Source organism: Lacerta agilis, chromosome 4, assembly GCF_009819535.1.
Source record: "Lacerta agilis isolate rLacAgi1 chromosome 4, rLacAgi1.pri, whole genome shotgun sequence".
Taxonomy (NCBI): Eukaryota; Metazoa; Chordata; class Lepidosauria; order Squamata; family Lacertidae; genus Lacerta; species Lacerta agilis.
The window spans coordinates 42,673,075-42,697,894 of NC_046315.1; the positions used below are offsets into that span (position 1 = coordinate 42,673,075).

The following is a 24,820-nucleotide window of genomic DNA, read 5'->3' on the forward strand; positions in this document are numbered from 1 at the left end:
TCCAATGGTTCCCAATATCTCATTATTTTTCAGAGTACATACCATATTTCTGTGCAACAAAACACAACTTTTTAATTATAAGAAAGAAATAACAAAGTCACCTTCAGGAAAACAGACATAATCCCTCAGGGCCACAATGCCATACGTATCACAGACAGGAAAAGCATATTGGATCCATTTGTGCGCACACTCAATAAAGTTAAGATTGTTTCTTATACACTCTTTTGCAAATGTTCTTTTTTGTTATTGTTATGAATAATTCAAGTGATAGGATCTCCCTCCATACTTTCCCAGGAGAGGTTATTGTACACTACAGCCCCTTAGACACGGTTGTTAGGAATTGTTTCCTGATATTTCACTGCCTACTTACATTGCATTATATAGGCTTAATGTATACTGAGTGCATAAAATCCATTATCTCAGGTCTGTTATTTTTGTCACCATCTCACCTTCTTCAAGTCACCTCCATGTGTTACTGATTCCCTTCCATTTCACTTCAATACTTACAGCTTCATTTACAGAAATTAATGCAGAGACTATGTATGTATTTTAAAAAGCTGTTCTACAGAACAAATAATTCCTTGTGAGAATGACAAGGCCGTTGCTAGCAAACTTGCATCTGCTTAGAGTAACACGAAACTCTTTTTAATATTTTAAACTCCGCATTCAGCCATACCTCTTGTGCTTGTCTTTAATTAATTGCAGCCACTGGGAGAGGGGGAGGATTGTTACTGGGTCCATCATATTGGGAAACAAGGTTTATGCCTTTCTTTCACAGCCAAAATCTCCTTCATCAAAATCACTCGCCTTTATGGTGTTAAGGCTTAAAAAGAAAAAGAAAAAAAGTTCCCACTGGTGTCAATAGAGACTTTTTGACTTGTTTGCATGTGAGAACCTGGTTTTAACAGAACCACAGGTGGAAAGTGAAGGGATAAACTTCCTCTCCCTGTGCACTATGATCCACCAAACGTGACTGTAATTAATTAAAGAAAAACAAGAAACAGCTGCATACCACGCATTAAGCATAACATGCCATAGCAGATGGTGTGATGGACAGAGATGCTTACCTGACTTCCTGGCAGGTGAATTGCTGCAATTTACCAGAAGGGGGTAGGGCAAGGGGGTAGGGAGAATTAAGTCTGACATCGGCTGAGTCACGCTTGTACTGCAGGAGTACAAGCCTGACTCAGCCGATGCACTTGCACTGTGACCACCTCATCACCATTCCAGGTAAGCAGCAGTGCCTCACCTGTGGGAGGTCAAATAAGCAACTCCAACCCACCATGTTGTCTGCAAGTGGTCATGTGTAGTTTGGGCGTTATTCTGATTTATATTGTTAGATGCAGCTGACTGAATTACACTGTGCCCTTAATGAGAAATGGGGGCAGTAGGTTCTATGGCTGATCGTTAGAAAATGCTCCATTGGATTGATTTGAAACTTGGCAGGTTAATAAAGGAACGTTCGAGGATGCTCCATGCTAAATTTGGAGTAGAAAGGTTATGAAATGACTTATTTTGAATGAGTTAAGCATGAATGAGTTTTTACACATACTGTGTGTTTCCTCTGGCCCAACTGGACTTGCTGGGGTGTTTGTATCGTGGAATGGTAGCTTCAGAAACATGATAGTTCTGTTTCACATGTTTATTCCAGTGAACAGACAAATATGGGACTTCGACTTGACACTCTACCACCTACAGGTAACTAGCTCCAAGAATGTGGTGAAGCTGAAACTAACCACATGCCATAGTCACATCTGTTAAGGATGTAGCAATTAACAGCTGCAACTTCCAAGCATTTTGGAGGTCAGGTAAAGATTGAAAACCCTTAACACAACATGTTACACCAATAAATAAATTGTTAACTGAATAACTCTTATTTTTGATGATTTAAGAGACAAATTCATATAGGATATGCCTGTCAATCACTATTGTCCAAGGGTTGTATTTTAAGTGCTACTCAGAGTAGACCCGCTGAAATTAATGTACCCATGTTAATCATGTCCACTAAAATCAATGGGTTTACTCTGAGTGTGAATAATATTGGATATAATCAATTATAGTTTTATGAAATCTCCAGATTCAGGAGCAATACTCCTCTGAACATCCATTGCTGTGAAACAATGGGTGCCTTCATATCCTATTTCTGGGCTTCCTGGGGGAATCTGGTTGGCCACTGGGAAAAACGTGGTGCTGGATTTGGATTTTGTCTGCTCCAGCAGTCATCTTATGCTTTTATCATTTCAACTAATAGTTTCTCTGTTGCTGCATTGACTAGTCTTTCAGGACTCACAACAGGGTCATGCTGTCAAATAAAGTGGGTACTGGTGGAACCATAATCTTTTAATTTTATATAGGAATCTATATTGATGCTTTTGAATTATGGTGCTGGAGGAGACTCTTGAGACTCTTGAGAGTCCCATGGACTGCAAGAAGATCAAACCTATCCATTCTCAAGGAAATCAGCCCTGAGTGCTCACTAGAAGGACAGATCCTGAAGTTGAGGCTCCAGTACTTTGGCCACCTCATGAGAAGAGAAGACTCCCTGGAAAAGACCCTGATGTTGGGAAAGATGGAGGGCACAAGAAGAAGGGGACGACAGAGGATGAGATGGTTGGACAGTGTTCTTGAAGTGTTGAAGCTACTAACATGAGTTTGGCCAAACTGCGGGAGGCAGTGAAGGATAGGCGTGCCTGGCGTGCTCTGGTCCATGGGGTCACGAAGAGTCGGACACGACTGAATGACTGAACAACAAGGAATCTTTTTAAATAAAATATGAAAATTGATGAACAGGTAGATGAAATCTAGGAGAAAACAGGGGAAAGTGAGGGGCAAAAGATGGGCATTTATTTATTTTTTAATGTGGGTAATATGATATGGGTATGAAGTCTACCTAAGTGCTCTCCCCTACAGGGTTGCTTTGAGAATAGAGAGAGAAGTACTTTTTACATTTTTACATTCCTTCCTCATTGGAGTAAGACTTACTGTTTTGAAGTCTGAAAAATAGCTCCTTGGACCACAGGTACTATTTCACAACCTAAAAACACTTTAAAACTATGGTGTAGGGCAGGCATAGGCAACCTTCGGCTCTCCAGATGTTTTGGCCTACAACTCCCATGATCCCTAGCTAACAGGACCAGTGGTCAGGGATGATGGGAATTGTAGTCCGAAACATCTGGAGAGCCGAAGGTTGCCTATGCCTGGTGTAGGGGTTAGAGTGTTGGACTAGGACTTGGGAGACCAGGGTTCAAATTCCCACTCAGACATTAAGCTCACTTGCTGACCTTGGGACAGTTACTGTCTCTCAGTCTAATCTACCTCAAAGGGCTGTTAATGAAGATAAAATGGCTTCTTGGGGGGTAAAGGTGGTATATAAATGAAATAAACAAATATTGATTTACATAAAGCACTTGCAGGAAAGAATCAGTACAGCACTTTCTAAGCATTGGTTCAAATATATTTTAGATTTCCTTGACCTAGCTAGATAAGCAGCCTCACCACCTGCCCTAAGTATTTTACAAGTAGAAATATTCCTCTCTCTTTTTTGTCTGTGTGTGTATTATGTCTGACATGCTTCAGAATAATTTAGAGAAATGCAGTACCCAAAAGAGCAGTTGTCGCACATTTCAATGGATTTCCCAACTCTAGTCGAAACCAGCTGCTGAGGGACTTTCAGAGGACTCAAGGAAATGACTACCATGTCAAGAATCTGGCACTCTACGCTCCACCTCACACCCCTCTCCTGAAATCCATGTGTTCAGGCTCATGTCTACATGTCTAACAGGAAATTATCTTAAAATCAAATTATCCAATGATGTGTATAAATTCCCCAAAGAAATCAAAAGCATGCATGTTTACAGGCAAACAAAAATTCCTCATGAAATGTAGTTTCGGGGAGTTGAATGTAAGTGGTGTTTTTTAAAAAAAATCTAGAAATATATTTCTAGTTTCAGTTTACATAGATAATAAACAGAAACATGATCTTGTTTCCTTTACAGCAATTTTAAAACATTCTTTATAAAATCTTCTGCCAAAGATTTAAAGCTTAAATATTAAATGGCAGCCAGATGCTGGAATGATTGGTTTTGTTTTATTGTTTTGCATTTTCACTATTTATCTCTTTTTAAAAATGTAACTTAACTACTCGTGCATTTATTTCTGAGTAGTTATGTTACTCATGGCATTTTTAAGTGTATTTTCTTTAATTAAGAGACACTGTTCATAACCATAGATTTCTCAAAAACTACTGATCTCTATTTCTGAGGTAAACATAAACTATGAAATCTATAAAGAATCTTAAATAAAAATTAAATTCTCACTATAATGCATAGCAGAATGCCTGCTTTTTATTTGATAATAATATCTATCTTTACATGTTAGGAGGCATTTTCATAGATTCCCTCTTTACCATTGGACAGTGCTAAGAATACTACTTTTATCACATTTGGTTTTCATATAAATACCTCGATGATTCTTGAAGTCTCCTCAAAAAATAATTGTCAGTTGATGAAGAATGTTCATTAATTAATTCCCATAAGATCCCCTGCTGCATATCATCCAGAACTGATGGCTTGTATAGATTGAGTCTTCTCTTGTATTCTTGCCAGCATTTTAATGCCAGCTCTGTTAACAAGGACTTTCTGCCCTATTTTTCCCTTTCTCCCTTTCTTTTTACAAGGAACAATTCAAAAATAGCTCAGTGGCTATAGAATCTATGCAAAATATCCCTGTAAGCAAGGACATTGGCACAGGGTGGGCAGACTCTATGATAAAGTAGGATGAAACAGCTCTTTGTGGCTTCAGCATTTTATGTGTTTTTAAAGCATGTTTTAAAGCCTTATTTTTCACTGTGAACTAGAAAATAAAGAGATCTGTGCAATTTTTAATGCAAGCAATGTTCTTTATGCAAGTTTACTACAAACATGCTGCCACTTCATTCACAAATATTTTTCCATTGCACTTTATGTTAGTTGCACTTTTTGAAAAGTTGCAAATTGGCAGTATTTGTGCACAAGTCTGCAAAACATTTCTAGGTGCAAGTTAAGCAATGTGGACAACAAATAGTCCTGTGGCACAAAAAAATACTTACAAAATCATTATGGAGTGGTGTCTCCAGACAGTCACTATTTTGAGAGAGAAATTCAACAAAATAAAGGAACTTTAGGTTTGCACAGTTAAACCAGATTAAAGGGCTCTGTTGCCCCAGCACAACAAATCCACTTTTTAAAAAAGAACCGGAATTCTGCAGTTTCAAAAATGATGGGGAAATGCATTGAAAAGTGTGTGATGAATAAATGACTAACAGGAAGATGCATAAGCACCCTGCAAACAAATCAGAGCAAATAGCCAATGAGAACATGTTATAAGCTAACCTCCTTATCAGCTTTGGGAAGGCAATGAACAGGTCATCTGTAGATGCCTATGGAGTATTGTGTACTTCATCGGGTACATTATATATTATCCTGAGTCACAGAGTAACTTCAGTAGTTCCATCAGGACTTCAATAACTATCATCTCACCAAGAACCTGAGCCTAGACCATTAAATGCAACAGGTTTAGTTTCTTGACACTAATGGATAGATAAACAACATCTTATGTGTTCACAAACCTCAGGCAAAGATTCATAACTTAAACATTTACATTATTGTCTTATCTTTTTTGCAAACCGTTTTGAGTTGTTTTTCTACAATCAAGTGTTATATAAATTATCTGAAATAAATAAATATCTACAAAGCCAGACTGGTACCCAGGAATAATCTACTACAGTACAGATCTATAAGAGAAAAAGACAGGACCACCAATTGTCACTATACAGCCCCCCATTTCCTTAAAACTATTCAAATGCGCTGCTGTGGGATGGGTGTGGGGCTTCAACCTGGATGGTGCCTTGAGTACCTCCCAGTTCTTGGGATCCTGCACCCAGTGAGAGTTCGAATCTAATAGAAGATTCTATTTGGGCTGAACTACTTGGGCAAGTGTCTTTGTAAGACAGTGATCTTAGCCAGCCACTGAAATGTCCCCATCAGCATCCCAAACCAATGAACTAGGTTGCAAAAGCTACAACTAAGCGATGATGCCCTCCAGGTTAACATGCCTCCACATCACCACATAGTTGATAGGTAAGAGATCAATAGCCAGAGTAGTGTGGATGAGCTGAGCTGGAAGCAGGCTTGAAGCTGAAGACGCAAAGGCATACTTGCTCTCTGCTGGATCCAAAGCTGTGACTGGTGGAGAAACAAGATCTGTGGGGTGTTAACGCTATGAGCTCCTCCATATTATGCTCAGGTTGTATATATGTGTAAATAAAACCTATATCTTTAAAGACACCACTGTCTCCGCTGACCTTCTCTCACCAGTCAGAGATTGGGCTGGCATGTAGCAGTATCATTAAGGATCCACAGTCTGTCCTGTACAATGGGACTTCTCTCTCACATGATAGTACAGTACTTGCTTCCAGACAGCTCCCCAGCCTAAAACAGTTACAGTCATACCTCGGGTTACAGCCGTTTCAGGTTGCGTTTTTTCATGTTAAGAATGTGGCGAACGTGCAAGTGTTTACTTTCGGGTTTCGCCACGCATTCTGAGCGGTTCACGCATTCGCAGAAGCATTCTGTGCAGTTCGCGCATTCGCAGAAGCGCTCTATCACGCTTTCGCGCATGCGCAAAAGTGCCGCTCTGGTTGCAGACTTTTCAGGGTGCGAACAGCACTGTACTTACTATCGACCACAGGCCACATAGCACAGACAGTGACACAGGGACTAGATCCTACAGCAGACCCAGATATCTGCTCTTATATCCATCTGTACTCTGGCTACTCTATTACAATAATCAATAATGTCATCCACAAAGTATGGGGCTCAGTCATCTGTTTATCTTCCAATGTGATATTTGCTATTATCTGCCAGCAATCCCCTTTTGCATTCTACATAATCCAACAGTAAAAGGTTGAACAACAGTAAAAGGTTGACCAAATCTAACTTTAGAAATGGAAAGGAAGGAAGGAAGGATGGAAGGAAGGAAGGAAGGATGGAAGGAAGGAAGGAAGGAAGGATTTCAACCTCCTTGCACTTTCCATGTATCAATTGGCTTATCAATGCCAGAATGTATGTGTTATCAATAAGAATGTGTGCATGTGTGTGTGTGTGTGTGAGAGAGAGAGAGAGAGAGTTAGTAATTATTATATTATAAAAGAATCATATAATTATTATACTAATGCCATAATCACTGCACTTTCTGCATTTCATTTCCTTCTAGCCTCAGTGTTTCTGAGCCTCCAACCATATGTATGTTTGTATATGTGCGCACAACTCAGGATAACATTTCATGCACCTGATAAAGTGGACTGTAGTCCATAAAAGCTTGTGCCATAACAACTTTGTTAGTCTTTAAGAGTGCCACAAGACCTTATATTGTTTATGCTGCAACAGATGGACATTGTTACCACTCCGGCAAAAGTAATATGGACGCATTTTATATTTTCCTTACAACTTTATATGTTTGTAAATGTTTTGTGACATGTCCATAGCCTGTGAAATATAAATCACAATTGAAGAATGATGTTATGAGGTTGGTTTTAGCCCACTTATTATTGCTTTTATTGATCCCTTTAGTGAAAGGTAAAATGAGAGACGTGGAACTTCTTCCAAGCCATCTCTTTCCCTCTCTTCCCAGTGACATGTAGTTTATCACAATGTGTGATGTGATTTCCGCCTGCTGTACTTCCTGCCTTGACCAGCCAGTGATCTGAAATAGGAAAATGTTCAGCATGATAACATCACATAATGTGTGTATGATAAACTATCCATTACTAGGAAGTCTGGGAAAGAGATATAGAGAGCAGTAGCAGCTCCATAGCTCTTTTAATGTGTAGTTCTGATGCCCTAAGTGCTCTTGTTAAAAGAGTGAGCACAACTGCAGGAACAAACTCATCACAGTAGCAAAGATCCAGCACTCATAATATACTGTTAGACATGGTTTGATGGATTTATTGTTCCCAATTGATATACCGGTAATTTTATCATTAGATAATCAATGCTGGCCCAAAACATTTTTCTCCCTGAAGCAGAGAGCAAAGGATCCCTGCCCCACCCCTTCTGTTTGGGCAAGAAGCACTTTAAAAAAAAGTCTGGCTGTACCAGTTTCTGCCTTGTCTGTCCTCACTCCTATCCCGCATGGTGCTGCCTGAAGCAGGTCACTTCCCCCTGATGCATAGCAGAAGCGGCCCTATGCTATGTTTAGATGTTATGCAGTTCTGTTTTAAGAGACCCTTCACAGATTGTATAAGCAGAGAATGTTCTGCATTTGTGCAAAATCTCACCTTTCATCTGTTTTTAAATGTGATGATGGCCAGGGAAGTGTCATTGCTTTCTTTTTTAACTGAAGAGAAATAAAAGGTTGAGCTTGAGTAAAGAGAGTTACAGAGGTCGAGGCAAATGATGAAAAAATAAGCTCACAGCTGGAAGGAATCTGCATGCAAAAATTGAGTTTTAACAGAAAATACTTGCTGTTGTTCAGTCGTTCAGTAGTGTCCAACTCTTTGTGACCCCATGGACCAGAGCACACCAGGCATGCCTATCTTTCACTGCCTCCTGCAGTTTGGCCAAACTCATGCTAGTCACTTCGAGAACACTGTCCAACCATCTCATCCTCAGTCGTTCCCTTCTCCTTGTGCCCTCCATATTTTCCAACATCGGGGTATTTTCTAGGGAGTCTTCTCTTCTCATGAGGTGGCCAAAGTACTGGAGCCTCAACTTCAGGATCTGTCCTTCCAGTGAGCACTCAGGGCTGATTTCTTTAAGGATGGATAAGTTTGATTTTTTGCAGTCCATGGGACTCTCAAGAGTCTCCTCCAGCACCATAATTCAAAAGCATCAATTCTTCGGCCATCAGTCTTCTTTATGGTCCAGCTCTCACTTCCATACATTACTACTGGGAAAACCATAGCTTTAACTATATGGACCTTTGTTGGCAAGGTGATGTCTCTGCTTTTTAAGATGCTGTCTAGGTTTGTCATTGCTTTCCTCCCAAGAAGCAGGAATCTTTTAATTTCGTGACTGCTGTCACTATCTGCAGTGATCATGGAACCCAAGAAAGTAAAATCTCTCACTGCCTCCATTTCTTCCCCTTCTATTTGCCAGGAGGTGATGGGAACAGTGGCCATGATCTTAGTTTTTTTGGTGTGGAGCTTCAGACCATTTTTTGCGCTCTCCTCTTTCATCCTCAATAAAAGGTTCTTTAATTCCTCCTCACTTTCTGCCATCAAGGTTGTGTCATCAGCATATCTGAGGTTGTTGATATTTCTTCCGGCAATCTTAATTCCGGCTTGGGATTCATCCAGTCCAGCCTTTCACATGATGAATTCTGCATATAAGTTAAATAAGCAGGGAGACAATATACAGCCTTGTCATACTCCTTTCCCAATTTTGAACCGATCAGTTGTTCCATGTCCAGTTCTAACTGTAGCTTCTTGTCTCACATAGAGATTTCTCAGGAAATGCTCACAGAAAATACTAGAAGATGCCAAATACTGAAGTATTTCAAAATTTGTTAATTAGTCTATTAAATGGTGCCAGAAATATATTAAATTCTGGGGCTTCAGAACGAAATGTGCATGTGGTAAGGAATATAGTATATGGAGGGAAGGCATGAATATAGAACCTGAAGATGCTCCTTTTCTGTGCATACAGCACTGGACAACTAATTGGTCATACCTCTAACACCTGTTTGGTGGGGATTGATTCCAGGAACCCCTTTTCCCCTTCCCATAATGAGAATCAGCACTGCATATTTGGTGGGGTCCCTGGATCAGTGCTAATGTTACTTCAGGGAATTCAATAGAGTATAGTTGCCATGAACTCACAGCCACTTGAAAAGAGCCCTTGTAATAGTGTCAGAACAAAGATCCCCATTGGTGGTCTTAAGAAAGAGGTTTGGCATAGGGACATGCTTCCAAGCTTACTTCACACAATCAAACACAGTCCTTCTCTTTCACAGGCACTTACCCACATACATAAACAAATAGTACTCATTACCATACACAGACCCATAGATCAGCCCCACACTACACAGTACACCCTGGCCTTAGTAAATGAGCAATAACATGTTTGTATTTATTCATGTATTTATAGTATTCATTGTATTTATACCACTTAATTTCAGTATGGATTCTTAGTGGTTGTGGTTACACACACACACACACACACACACGAAAGAGCAGCAGTACATAGCACAATATCCAGTTTATTAGGCTCATCATCACATCAAATGTCCTATGCACATTTACTTGAGAGAAAGCACCACAAATCTTAGTAGTGCTGGCTTCTGATTATGTAGGTTCCACTTGTAAAAGAAATTGATCTTCAGTCAGTTAAAATGCAACCTCCAGCTTTTAATTATAAATGCAAACAATCCTGCAAAGAAGTGTTATCAATGGAACTGCTAGCATGAAGTAGGAGCCTCATCAATGGAAAAGAAAAATATGTCCAGCATTTGCTACTAGCTGTAGCCATAATGTATGGACAGGGGTTGATAAGAGATTGAGCCGGTGCATGGTATTCTGCATGATCATTGACACAAGACACTTCTAAGATTCTTTTCAATGAAGCGCAGCTCTTTGCTGTAAACATCAGTTCACCATTAAGTATCAAACTTTTTGTCTTTATTTGATTTTTATAGATCGGACAGGCTACCCTTCTTCCTATTCTCTATCTTACTGGATTCCCAGTGTTGTCTTTGTTTTCATTACATATCTTTTTATTATTGGAGGAAATAGTTTCACATTGAATCCAAAACACAGTACAAATCAATCATATATATGCACACAATACTGTTTGCACAGCTTCCACTAGTTTCAATAGGGAATGTACAGGTAAAAGAGAACTTCCCACTGGATTTTTTCATTAAGGTGTTAAGAGATACCTAAATTCAAAACTAGGTTCAGGGACTTAAGTTGGTTTTCTTTCTCAATGGTTAATGATTTATTTGCTCTGCTTGAATCAAGCTATTATCCATGCAGTGATAATTGATCAAGCAATTGAGTTTTAATTGTCTTAACAGAATGACTCAGTGATTCATTCCTCTTTGTTTTGTTTCACTAGAAAGTCATAATCTTTGCTCAGATGGTTAACTGCCCACCCACTTTGTCTATTAAACCAATCTGCCAGCTTTGGTTTATTAATCCCTATAGAACAGTCTAATGTGACAGTTTCCCCTATACTTGGCCACTGTCTACTTCTACTACACTAAATCTGTACATTTTCAAACATATCTAAGGCATTAAAGTTTCATGAAAAATGACAATATAATTTCTTTCTAACTGGCCACACTATTTTGCTTTTGCAATGATGAGTACAGTGTTGTATCTGATTAGCAATCAGTGACTGGAGATAAAATTTAGCAGACATCATTTTTACAATAGAGGTAATCAATACAAATGAAATATTATCATTTTTTCCTACCATTACTAATCTTACCACATATGTAGCAGGCAGTTAATGAAGACTCAAATCTTGGAAATAATATTAAAATTCCATTGTAAGGTTCAAAATGAACAGAAAAATTGATTTATGAAGGAAACTTCTTTGGTCAGAGATTTTGAATAGCAACCTTCCCAATACCTGAATTTTTTTTTATTCCATACAAACACTAAGACCTTAATCCATTTTATATTACTAGCCCATTAACAATGCAATCCTATGCATGTCTACTCAGAAGTGTGCCACACTAGGTTCAATGGAGCTTACTTCCAGGTAAGTGTGTATATGGCAGGGATGAGAAACAGCTTTCAGCCTGAGGGTCACTTTCTCTTCTGGACATCCTTCAAAGGGTCACATGTCAGTGGTGGGCAGGGCCAGAGTCATAAGTGGGCAAGCAATGAATGTGACTTTTACCTTCATTTAGTAAGTTGATCTCTGTCTACATACACAAACCTGCCTCTCCACACTTCACCCAGGAAAGCAAGAAGCATTATCAGAGTTCAAGGACACATTCAAGAGGCAAGAATACTCAAGAAAGCTGCAAAGCAGGACTTATATGGGATGTGGGCTGGGAAGAGGGAATGTGACCTGGATCCCAAGGGCCAGATAGAGAGATCTAAACAGTTGCATTTGGCTCTCAAGGTCCCCCATCCCTGCCCATACTGCAGCCCTTTCAGTATTCAATACAATGGGAACAATGAGCATATTCCACATAAATTCGCTGTTCTGTAGGTTTTTTGTTTTTGTCTTACTAGGACCATAGCTAAGACCCAGAATGGACCAGTCACCATACAGCAACTTCTAGTATGGCTGTAGCACTGTAGAGCGTGTTGAATTTTTAAACTTTCAAATTCCAAAAATGAGGGGGCTGGCTATGGTGAGCAGAGAGCTTCATGACAAAGCCATCCAGCACACCGCTCTGCAGGTACAGCTTGATAAACTCTGCAAATAGCAGTTCACCAGGAACTCTTAAAAAAAAGAGAATTATTTACACCTGGCAGTTGCTCAGGCAAGGGACCTTGATGCTCAGCTCCACTCCCAAAAGGTTGAATTGGTAACATCCTTGTGTGGAAATCAAGCCTCGAGAAAGATTTTCAAGAGTAACAAGATTTTCAGAGTAACAAAACATCTCTCTCAAGAAAAGCATGAGTGATTCCAAAAGACATTGAGGAGAACAGATATGGAAAACAAAATGAAAACTTGAAAGGAACAAAATGACATTTCTAAAGAACCTTCATGATGATGAGCTAAAGAACAAGAAGCAAAATTACAAGAGCAGGAAACAGTCTCAACATCACCAGGAATTTGAGAGTAAACTGTTGAATGCTCTCAAAGAGCTCAGAAAGGAACAAGAACAACAGGTTCAGGAATATAAATATCAGGTGGAGCAAAACTTAAATGCCGAAATGGAAAACATTCAGCTTTCTGTGGCAAAGCAGAATGATATTGCCAATTCCGCTCAGAAAGAACTTGGACAAAGAAAATTATTAGTTGATTCTCTGATGTCACAAAATGCTACATTGGAAGCCAGGAAGGGAGATCTGGAGTCTAGAATAAGGGAGCTGGAGAACACCATTGCCCATGGAAGAGACTCATCAAAGTGATGCATAGCTGAAAAGGGAAATTGTAGAAATACAGTGGCATATCCCTTGCAGGTGACCACAGTACATAGCAAGTGCACTGATATCCATAGCTTGTGACCAGAGGAGAAATAACCATAGGGAGGAGAACTGAAAGAATAAACAACCATGGCGCATCCACAGCAACACAACCAGGTGCCTTCCTCTGCCCCAGCTACAACAAAACATGTCTCTGCCACATCCGTCTGTACCGCCACAGCAGCCGTCACAATCTTCCAACAACTTGACCTCACTCCCATAGGCACACTCCTCCATTGTATCCCGAGATAGACAGGTGCCAACAGCATGGTGCATGTAGGTACAATTGGAAAGGTATGAGAATCTGTTGGATGTGAAGCTGGATCTGGATCTGGAGATCAGTGCCTATTGTGCAATGCTAGAAGGAGCAGAAGAACCATCAAAACTGTTGACGCCCTCCTCAGAAAGTGTTGGAATGCAGCGGGTAGCTCCATCTTCCTGCAAGGTGAAAAAAAGGAAGTGGGCACTTGCAAAACAGCAAGCCCACAATACACATTTCAGCATACTTCATCTTCAGGAAATATTCCCATAGATATAGACAATGAAGTAAAATTAATCAAAATTAAAAACAAGTCTGTTCAGGACCAGTCACTAAGTGGTTGGCCGAAAAGAAGGCAGCATAGAAACCAGTCTGACATAATGTACCCGTTTTTTACTCAATTTACCCTTAAGGTTTGTCAACTAGTTAGAATCTAGGGTTTTGCAGAAAGTTTAAGCCCAGGTTCTGGTGTGCTTGTTTGGAAATCCCTGAAGTCTTAGGGAGTTGGAGAGAACATTAGGATTATGCCCCTTGACTCTATTGGAAAACAAACTGCAGATGGAAAGGTGACTTTTGAAGAGAGAGGAAAGGGAGAAATGGAGGCTGATGCTGGGGGGTGGGGGTGGGAAATAGATCAACATAGTTGGCAAAATGAAAGTCGGAGCTACCCATGGGTGTAGCCAGGATTTATGTTAGGGGACAGGCTTCATGTTGGGGGGGGGCAGAACCTCAGATAGTTAAGTATTTTTTTATTGATTTACTTGCTTGGGCGGCAGCTGCGTCCCCTGCCTCCCTTGGCTATGCCCATGAAGCTACCCCACAATATTGTCAAGAGAAGATGGTGACCATCTGTAGAAGCTTTTTTCAACCAAAATGGTACTCTACCATCTTCCAGGAACTCTTTAGGATGCATAAGCTTGAGGCATGAAAGCCTTATCAGACCTAAGAATATATCACCCCAGATGGTGTAAGTTGCATTGTGTCACAATGTGTCTCACCTTGAGCAGAGGTAATCAAACTAGAAGAGTGTGCCTTCACACTCCTTTATGAACAAAACTACTCATGAGGCCTGAAAAGGCAAATCACAAAGGACTCCCATAAGTATAGTGTTAGGATATTGATGGATGGCAGATTATATCTCCTGAACACTTAACATCTTGATGTGGTTTTTCAAAGTCTTAGGAGACCCTTAGTTTTCCAGCCTGCAGTGAAATTCTGTAACTTCATTCAGTGCTGCTGAACAGAATGGCAAGACCCTGCTTAATGAGGAGGCTTCTAAAACCTTCTAATTCCACCTAAAATGGTGTGCTTCAAAGAGACATCCAAAATGGCCTGCTCCAAAGAGACATTCAGCAGAGGTCTCTGTCTACTGAGCAAGGCACACACACACTCCACCCCTCCACTTGAAAAATTGTTTAATTTTGTTGTCACGGCAGGGTGCTGGGGCTCCCCACTGATTGCGCATGGCAGCCCCACGAGCTGCCTTTTTGCTCTGTGGCTCAAAATGGGGCCGCGAAAGCAGCAGTCCGACGACGGAGTGCGCCTGCGCAAAATGTCATGCAAGCACACTCCATCGTCGGGCCATGCGCTGCTGCTCCTGGGGTGATGGAGGGAGCGGCGGTGCGTGGGAGTGGCGGGAGGGGCTGCCGCTTGTCACCCCCACGCACCGCCATTCACTCCATTTCCCCGGGAGCAGCAGCACCGCACACGCCGAGTGCTGCTGATCCCGGGGCGATGGAGCAAGCGGCGGCGTGTGGGGGTGACAAGCTGTGGCCCCTCCCGCCACTCCCCACGTGCCGCCACTCGCTCTGTCACCTCGGGAGCAGCAGCGCTGCACAGACAGGGTGCCGGGCGGCGGGGCTCCCCTTGGGAAGTGGCGGGAGGGGCCGCCGCTTGTCACCCCCCTCCCCTGGCACCCAGGGCGTACCGGCCCCATAGCACCCTAACAATGCCCCTGGGTATTGACAAGCTGGAAGATGTGCAGAATAGAGCAACAATGATCAAGGCTCTGGAAACCAAGTTTTATGAGGAATGGTTGAAGGAGCTGGGTGTGTTTAGCCTGGAAAAGAGGAGACTGAAAGGAAATATAATCTAAAAGGTTGTCACATGGAAGATGGAACAAGCTTGTTTTCTCTTGCTCTGGAGGGTAGGACTCAAACCAATGGCTTCAAGTTACAAGAAAGGAGATTGTGACACATCAGGAAGAGCCTTCTGACAGTAAGAGCTGTTTGACAGTGGAGCAGACTCCCTCAGGAAGATGTGGACTCCTCCTTCATTGGAGGTTTTCAAGCAGGTGTTGGAAGGCCATCTGCCATGGATGCTTTAGTTGATATTCATGCTTGCAGGAGGTTGGACTAGATGACCCTTGGGGTCTCTTCCAATTCTATGATTCTAACAGAAATTCTAGATGTGTTTGTGAACAACAAGAACACTTTTCTGAAGTGCACATTTATCATATCTGGATGGGTTGCATTTTAAAGCTCAGGGTTTGGTTAGGGCTTCGGCATTCTGTTAAAAATAAGGATGTACCTGTTGCCACAACTCTCAGTGTTACAACAGGTTTATTTTAATATGTTAATTTCCCTGCAAGGATTTATTTCAGATGGGTTTCTTCATCACCAAATATTTTAAAATAGTTACTTAATCTTAAATACTATTAATACCACTCTTCACCTCCAGTATGTTAGCAGACCTAAATATATAATTTTGGTACTTCCCAATATTCAGAATGTTATATAGGAATAAGCTGGCTTTGAAATTTATGTGGGGCTCTATTTAATAGAGGGGGTGATCTGCTGAACCACTTGCTTTATATTAAATACAGTTAATGATTGTTTTGGCAAGCCATAATATTATACTCTCTCTTATTTCAAAGAAATGAAGCAACCAAAAGAGCTGGGTAGGCATTCCTTATACAAGTTATATCATGCTGTATTTCAGCAAACTGTAGAGTTCTCCACTTCTGTGTAACAAGATTTCTTAATAAAAAAGCAAAATATAATAATATCTAAACACAATAAAAGTTTTAAACAACCTCAGTGTTATTAAGCCATCAGTAATATGAAACTATTCCTGCCCAATATAGAAAGTGTACTTTCACAATGCAGCACAAGCACATCTGAGAGTGCATAAGAATCATGCAAAGGCCACTGGAAATAGGTAAGTCTTCAAGGCTTTTTGAAAGGACTACAGACATCATGAATCCCAACCAGCAGGCCCAATGGTCAAGGATGGCAAATGTTGTAACACAAAACATCAGGAGGGCACCAGGTTGGAGAAGGCTGCAATGCAGTATTGCTGTTTGTTGCATGGCAGCTGGGCTGTGTGGTCTTTGGAGTCCAGGAATGCCTGGGATTTGCCAGAGCTGAGAGAAAACATCTCAGTGCTTCCACAGTGCTGCAGGGTTCAGAAGAGTTGTGGACTGGGTCCTTAGCCTTTTACTGCACTGAAGCCAGGATAGAATTTTAAAATGCTATAAAACTGCAGTTGTAAATACTCTCTCTCTCTCTCTCTCTCTCTCTCACACACACACACACACACACAGTCTGTCTTCAGTTGGATTTATCACTAAGATATTTTAAACTGATACTTTCCTTCCACTAACTTTGTATTCTTATTGATACTGTGCAATGTTTTACATGTTAAACATCCAAAGATCGTTTCAAATCTTACCATTTATCAAGTCTAACTCATATTATGAAATCAGTAAACTAAAATGAAAATATAAAGTAAACCTAGTAATGAACGGCACATGATTATTTATGGCTGCTAAATTATGCATTATAAATTACACTTTAACTTGTAGGCTAGTAATCACTTCACTTATTCATTTCGATAATATTCATTATCCTATGAGATAAGTCAGGCTAGTCAAACATGAGGCACCCATACATTACACAGATGCTAGCTATGTACTGTAACCCTCACATGCTTTATAAACCTTCTGCTTTTGCAATATTTGAAAGTCTGGAAAAAGCTAGAGAATTATCAACCACCATGCAAACAGCAATATGTGGACTTGACTTTGCCAGGCCCAAATTATATGACTGCATACCACAGATAGGATATTGGAAAAGAGATTATAAGGGCTTTTTTGCACTTTATGCATGGCCCAGGCATATCAGTGTTCATCCAGTGTTTACTTTGGTAAATGCAACATGAAAGGAGGAGATGACCATTTCCAAACACTTGAGGTCATGCAATGAAAACATGCTGATAAGCTGAGATTTCTCTCAGCTGCCTATCCACGACAAGTTTTCGCATATATGCATCTCCCCTTCACACTTTATGAATAATATCAAACTCGGACGTTGAAATCAATGGGCTTCAATGGGTTTGCTCTGTGCCCAGCTAACACAGCAGAGCACTCTGTTTAACATGGCAAACAGCAGTAATCTGCTGTTTAAGAGAGTTTCCTTTAGCAGGGAACATTCAGTATCATTCATTTGTTTCATCCCAACAGTTATCAGCAAGAGAAAAATTCTTATTTCATATGTTATCGCAAGGGTAGTCAATGTGGTGCCCTCCAGACATATTTGGACTTTTGTTTCTGTCAGTCCCAACCAACATGGCCAGTGTTCAGCAACAATAGCACCTGTAATACAAAACATCTGGAGGGCACCAGGTTGGCCACCGCCCTTTTATTACAATAGTTAGTCCTGTGAAAAAATGAAGGGAAAGGGCATTTAAAAAAACAACACACTTGTCCAAGTTAAAATAGTGAGTCATTGCCAGAGCAGTATTTTTAAATAGCCACGTTTTCTAGACCAAGACTTATTTCAATTAGATTATCAACTTGAAATGATCGTTTGCTTCCAGAGGGGTAGTCATGTTAGTCTGTTGCAGCTCAAAAACCTTAAAGACGAACTGATATACGTACAGGTAATACACATATCCATGTGATAATTTTTCAATCCAAACCAAGGAGTCTGTTATAACTTAACACACAGTAACAACATTACCTTAACAACAACTGGACAGTCGTTTTATCTAGCAGCTACGTGATTATTTGCACAGGGGTGACAATGTTTAGGCATTTTTATCTATGGGTGCTTCCCACATTCCTTTTGCTTCTCACCACCCAGAAAACTTCACATGACTTAAAGTGAAGCAAACCCTAATGAGAAGGCGTTTGAAACGAGTTCTTCTAATTAATACTTCAGTTTGGTAATGAGTCAATTTTGAAAATGACTGGTTTCTGCAAGAGGAAAATTTGGGTGTATTAGGAAAAATGAGTGCACCAACTGTTATACAGTACTAAACAGCACAGTGGCAAATGGGATCATGCATTGAGGTTACTGACTTCGCCACAAAGCTACAATTCTTAGCAAAATGCCAAGCCCTGCAGCAGCAGCAGCAGCAGCCTTCAGTAACGCTGCATTGGCAGCTCTACCATCACCTTCTGACAGCAGTGCTGTGTGAGAGCACTTAAACTGTATTGTTGAGGGCAAAGTGGGAGCAACACTAGTGATCATCTTTTTACACTTCCTGACATTTTTGGCCAAGACCAGGAGAAATGTGTGGGAGCACCAGGTAGAAGTAATTTTTCCAACAAGGGAAAAGAGAACTGGAGCCTGGCTGCTCTTCTTTCTTTGCCGGGGACCGGATCCCATAAAACTGTTACTGCACCGGTGCAAGCCAGCTGTCATTGCTTCAATGGTCTCTTTCGGGCAGTTTGGTACCTCCAGGAGCTTTGCTTTGTAAAAAATTTAAAAATAAAATAAAAAAGGAAGTCCTTTCGCTCAAAATCACTAGAGCTCAGTATTAAATGTGTTTAAGGCTCGGGGTGCCAAGGAGTAATTTGGAGAGTGAATCCAAGATCTTTCCAGGAACCCTCTGCTGCTCATCGGAGCATCCTTCGCAAAAGTTGTTTGTTTTAGCATCTCACCCCTCCCCCCCCAACAATCCAGCACAAGGCAGCTGAAAACGGGGAAGGTGTGCACACTGCCTTGCTCCGGCACCTCTGCTGAATGTGGGTTTTATTCTGTTAAACCTCAGCAACACGTACCACCACAGCAGAGGTAACGAATCAATTCCAGGAGGGTTGCAACCCCCCCCCCCTTCGCCTCTCGTCTCCCCCTCCTCCCATTCATGGCTCCTCCAAAGCCGCTTGCAAATTGCTGCTTTGTAGTTTCCCTGCGATGGAGCAGTAGGACCCAGGGGCCTGCCTCAGCCACCAATAGAAGCTCATACTTGGATCTATTTGTATGCAATGCCTTCTGCTCTGCGCATTAATGGTAATACAGATAACGGGTCTGAAAGAATTCTCTTCTGAAGAAGGATTTGGTTTTCCGGAGTCCTGATACTGTGGAAGAGATCCAGTTTCATCCCTCTTTTCGAGTGAAAAGTCCTCTTGAATAGCTTGCCTGCTTGAACTCAACAGAAGGTCTCTGTATATGTTAAGGAAAGTTGCAAGGATTCTTTGAATCATGGAGCTGCTAGTTTTCTGACATCTTCCTTATCTCAGAGGGGTAAGTGCCTCAAGTTAACCAACCGATGGATTTTTACCCGTCCACAAGTGTCATGTTTTCTTTCCTTTTTAAAAAAAGGGGGGTGAGGGAGGGAAGCGATGCTGTATTGCAGTTATTCTGGATTTGAAACGGACAGTGTTCGTTTTAGGTGATGTTTAGAGTGTTTCTTTTCTTTTCTTTTTTTAAAAAAGCAACTGGCAGGGCGATTAAAAGATGAAATCCCAATGCCAATCTAACAAGTTTCTCTGATGGTCCCTTTATTGTCTTCTAAAGTTCTCGGGTTACGAAGGGTAGGACTGCGACCAGGGCTAAGGAAGAAGTTGGAAAGCATCCCGGGCATGGGTTCAAAGGCACACGCTCTCTCTCTCTCTCTAAAGAGCAATTTTCACGTTGCATGGAGCAGCACAGCAAAAAAGGGGGGAGCCGTCCCTCCCCCTCCCCCACCCCGCGCCTTGATTTATAGACTCAGTTGGACTTGGAAAAGCAACTTTACAGAGTGATTTTTTTCTAGTAAAGCTTCTTTGGTGGTGCAGGCAGGGACTTCCTGCTGCTGCTGTTTCTGAAGTGGGATCTCGCTGTAGTACTTTGCAAATGCAGTTTTGTGTGTGTGTGTGTGTGTGTGTGTGTGTGTGTGTGTCCGTCCCCTTCTACCTTCCCGTGGCTTCCTCTTTACGGGTGTGGGGGGGGGGGATACCGTGCATAGTGAATGCCCTGCAAACTCTCCTCTAACTGGCACTATATTCAGTTTGCGAAGGAAAGAAATTAACCCTTTCAGAACGTTTCACCTAACAGAAGATTTGTTCTTCCTCCCTTTCCTTCATAACCCTGGATTTTGTTTAAGAGTCAACCCCCTACACCCCCATGGTAGCTGGGGGAAGCATATTGCAGGTGGGGGAGCTGTGCAGCGTCTGCATTATGGATGAAAGGCTCCCTACTGTCGCTGCTGCGAGCAACTCCCCCCTCCTCCCTCTCCCTCTCCCTCCCTCTCTGCGAAGGACAGGGCGGCTACAGGGCGTGGAGTAGGACTGCGCCGAGAGGCGCTCTGCTGCGGCCGCCTACAGCTAACACAATGGAAAGAGCCCCCTATAGGCTGGCGCCTGGCTACTGGATGGAAAGTGTGTGAGATGGAGATGGAGAGAGAGAGAGAGAGCGGGTCGCTTGGTGGGCTGCTGCCGCAGCTGCTTGTGCTTCTGCTGCGGCAGTCAGTTGCCGCAGCCGTCAGTGCACCGTCTCTCCTGTCCGCTCACACACTCCCCGCCCCCGCTGCGGCCACGACCTCTTTATTATTCGGGGAACGCAGAGAAAGAAATAGTTATATTAGTGGGACTCAGAGAATGACGGGGCTGGGTGGGGGCAGAGACAGAGAGAAACTCTGACGCGCTCTCGAAAGGCAAAGGAATGTGTGGCCACCGAGGGCTTGCCCTTTTCAGCCTCCTTCCCACCTCGTCCGCAATCCTCCTGTGGGGAGAGAAAGGTAAATACATTGGCGCCCACTTCGTTTTTCCCCCCGCGCGCTCCCCTCCGCTTTCCAGCCTCCTCCCAGGTAAGAGTCCCTTTCCCCTGCTTGCAAGGGCTGCAGAATCGCGGAGGCAATGCAGCCCAAGTTGTCTAAGGCTCAGCAGCGGAGGAAGTCTCCATGCTGCCGCCCCCTGGGGGCAGGGCGTCACAGCGCGTGCATCGTGATGTCACGGTGTGCGCATCGTGACGTCACAGCGCATCGGATACACTGTGCATGGCCAGAAATTCCAGGCATGCATAAGGAATCCAAGCCAGTGAACGAGCGGCGGGTCGGGCAGCCCCACGACCCGCCACTCGCTCACCGCGGGAGCAGCGCCGGCCCGGTTGGAGGGGTGACACTCCCCGGCCCCTCCCATGCCACCTGGCACCCTGTCCGCTGCTCTCGCGAGGCGAGCGAGCAGTTGGTCGGGCAGCCGCACGACTCGCCGCTCACTCGCCGGCTCCCCGTGGGAGCGGCGGACGGGGTGCCGGGTGGCATGGGAGGGGCCGGGGAGTGTCACCCCTCCCCTCCAGCAGGCAGCCACGCCCAAAACCTCGCTCAGCCGGCGCGCCTCCCTGCAGCTTTTCCGACACTGCCGGGCGGAGGTGAGTGGCGGGGGTGCCGCCCCGAGTGTCACCCCCTCCAGGGCGGTACCCGGGGCGGCGCGCCCCCTTGCTCCGCCCCTGCTAAGGCTGCAGTTCCACCCGCGCTTTCCTTTGAGTTAAGTCCCATTGAACGCTATGGGGCTTTCTTCAGTGTAAACAGGGTTGTGCTGTAGAACTATGTAATCCTAAACATGCATTTTAAAAATAAATAATAATAAAAATAATTTAATTATTTATTACATTTATATACTGCCCTTCCATCACGAAGTATCAGGGTGGCTCACAGGATAAAATACAAGGTAAAAAACACAATAGTTAAAACAAAAATTGGAGAAGGCTGGCTGTTGGTTCAATAAATGCATACGCTCCAACTTTTTATGCCACCAAAGAGGGAGACCCTACACACACACCATGCCACTACTGAACCCTGCCACCAGCTCCCCCCCTACCTTTGTTGGCTCTTTTTCTGCCACCACTGTCGCCTCAGCCACCACCAGGAAGGTCAGTGCTGCTGTGGGGCCCGCCAGGTCGCTGCCACTGCGAGGCCTACCAGGTTGCCCATGAATAGGGTCCAAGCGTGCATGTGTAACAAAGCTACTGAAGGCATTTTGCTGCCTTTGGTGGGTCAGCGTCAAACCCACCCAACTCAATGTTCATGCTGCTCAAGGCTGGTGAAGTTATCTTGATGCCTGAAGTGGAAAATCCAACAAGTGCCTCTCTACCTCTCAGCCAGTAACAGTTCAATAGGTGTAATAAACCAGATAACTGCTGTCGGGGTTACATTCCAGACCCCCCCACACTCATAAGTGAAATAGTATAAAAAGTGGGGAACACCATCTACAAAGCCTCTAAACACCTGTTTTCTCCTGCTGTCTGGCTCTTCCCTCTTTCCCTCCACACAACTCTCTTCAACTAGAGTTGAAGCTCTGGGGCTGACAGGAGGCCGCAGGACGTGTGAGAAAGTGGTTATGGTGGTGCTACCTCTCATTGTCCTGAACCATAGGCTACCTGGCGGCATCCTTCTGGTATACATGATTCCACATCGTACGGCATAATCCAGTAGGCCAGCAGGTCCAAAGTCCGGTCAGGCCAGGCTCCTGCCTCTGCAGCTGATCCAGGGGTCAGGGCACCTGGAGGTCAGTCCCACACAAACACAGTCCCAAAGAGCTCCCTGGGATATCCAAGTCATGGTCCACTCAAGGTGGGAAGTTGAGCAGACACATCACCTCAGCTCTGCATGCTGATTGTAGCATCTGGGCTTGATGAGGCATGTGAGCCTCACCTGTTCCAAACCTACTCCAGCTGAGGAATCACACAGTTCTTCCCAGAGCTAACAAGTTCCACCTGGCTAGCTAGTGAGCTGGACTATGGGCCCTTGCCTGACTCAGCGTCCTGGAGCACCCTGCCTGCTGCTTCCTGCGCCTCAGAGCCTGCCATGTGAGACAGGTCCCTGTGCACTGGACCCTGATCTCCTCAGTGTCTTCACCCCGTGAGTACTTTCTACACAACCTCTCCTTCTCCATCCCCAGCTTGCCCCCCTGTGTCTCAGTCACCCCTCACCAGGATCCTCTTCCTCCTCCCTGTAGTCCTGCCAGTTCATGACATTTGTGTCAGCTGTTAGGCAGGGACATGGCTGTTCTCAGGTCTCTTTCAGGTTTCCTCCCTGTCACGCTTGTCCTCTTTGGGCTCTGGGGAGGGTCTGCACGTGAGTCACCAGGACTCTCCAGCTCTCCCCCACCATTTCCTGAAATGATTCTATTTATTTAATAATCTCCCAGCACCGTGCATATACACAGTTGCATGCAAGCAGAACACACGTAAGGGTGTGTGCGCGTGCCTGTATTTGTATATGATAATAACAGCATTTTTAGAAAAGAATTCAAACTTAAGCTCTGTATCATGGAATGTGATCAGAATTCATAAACATGGTTTCAGAAATAGGATTTCAATGTTTCTTTTATGGCAGGGAGCTGAATTGTTTCTGAGAAAATGAACTCATTGACATGTGTAGCCATTACTATTTTGTGGACTCACCCATATTTGTGAGTGTGAATGTTGAAAACATGGATGTTAAGAAGCTGCCTTATGCTGTGTCATGTTGTGGGTCTTGTTTTCTGTTGTCTGTTCTGACTGCTGGAAGCTCTCTGGGGTCTCAGGTAGATATTTAGTTAGGGATGATGCTTAGATGGCACCTGGAACCTTGTGTATGAAAAACATACGTTGTACAACTGAGCCTAGCTTCCCTGAATCAAAAACACACACACTTTCCAGAAGGGGGCTAGTTCACTCAATTACGCCAAAGTATCTTATGGTTTAAAAATGCTCTATCCATTTTCATTACTATTATTAGTCAATTCATTTAATTAAAATGGTTCCACAGGAAGCATTCATTGTGGCTGCTTTGTACAGTTCATGTACACTAATATGTTGCAGAATAATGCACTTGCAATAAAACAGCTGCTAACAGATAATTTTTCAAAAGATGTTGATAATGATCTGTACTTGAATGTGTCAAGAGAGTAGGTACCACAAAACACCACACACATGAAGAAGCGGTTTTAGAACATGAGGAAAATACTGGAAAGTGTCTGCTAATGTATGATATATTTTGTTGCATTGTATGATATATTTTGTTGCATTGATTTGGTGTATCCTGATACTTCTGCACTGGTTATGTTTAAAGAATGGACAGCAGCAATGTTAATATTTGAACTGGTCTCACTTTAGTATAGTCTCACTGAATTCAGTGAATGCTTGTAAGAGTATGCTGGAATCGCTCAAAGGAATTCACCCAGCCCCAATGTAAGCCTTCTACAAAAAACTTGCTAAGCAGTGTTGGAAAGTGGGTTGGGGTTGGGT

At 42.9% G+C, this 24,820-nt stretch overlaps 1 protein-coding gene and 1 pseudogene across 4 annotated transcripts in view; both read left to right on the forward strand.

Annotated features, from left to right (window-relative positions):
- Positions 1 to 11,727: 11,727 nt before the first annotated feature.
- On the forward strand, positions 11,728 to 13,984 carry LOC117045368 (annotated as a pseudogene).
- Positions 13,985 to 19,518: 5,534 nt separating this feature from the next.
- The window catches only part of ROBO1 (roundabout guidance receptor 1), a 611,457-nt gene continuing 606,155 nt past the window's right edge, over positions 19,519 to 24,820 (forward strand). For all 4 annotated transcript variants that reach the window (XM_033146826.1, XM_033146829.1, XM_033146827.1 and 1 more), the window contains exon 1: positions 19,519 to 19,858. The gene's annotated coding sequence lies outside the window, so the exon portion shown is untranslated. The remainder of the gene's footprint in view (positions 19,859 to 24,820) is intronic.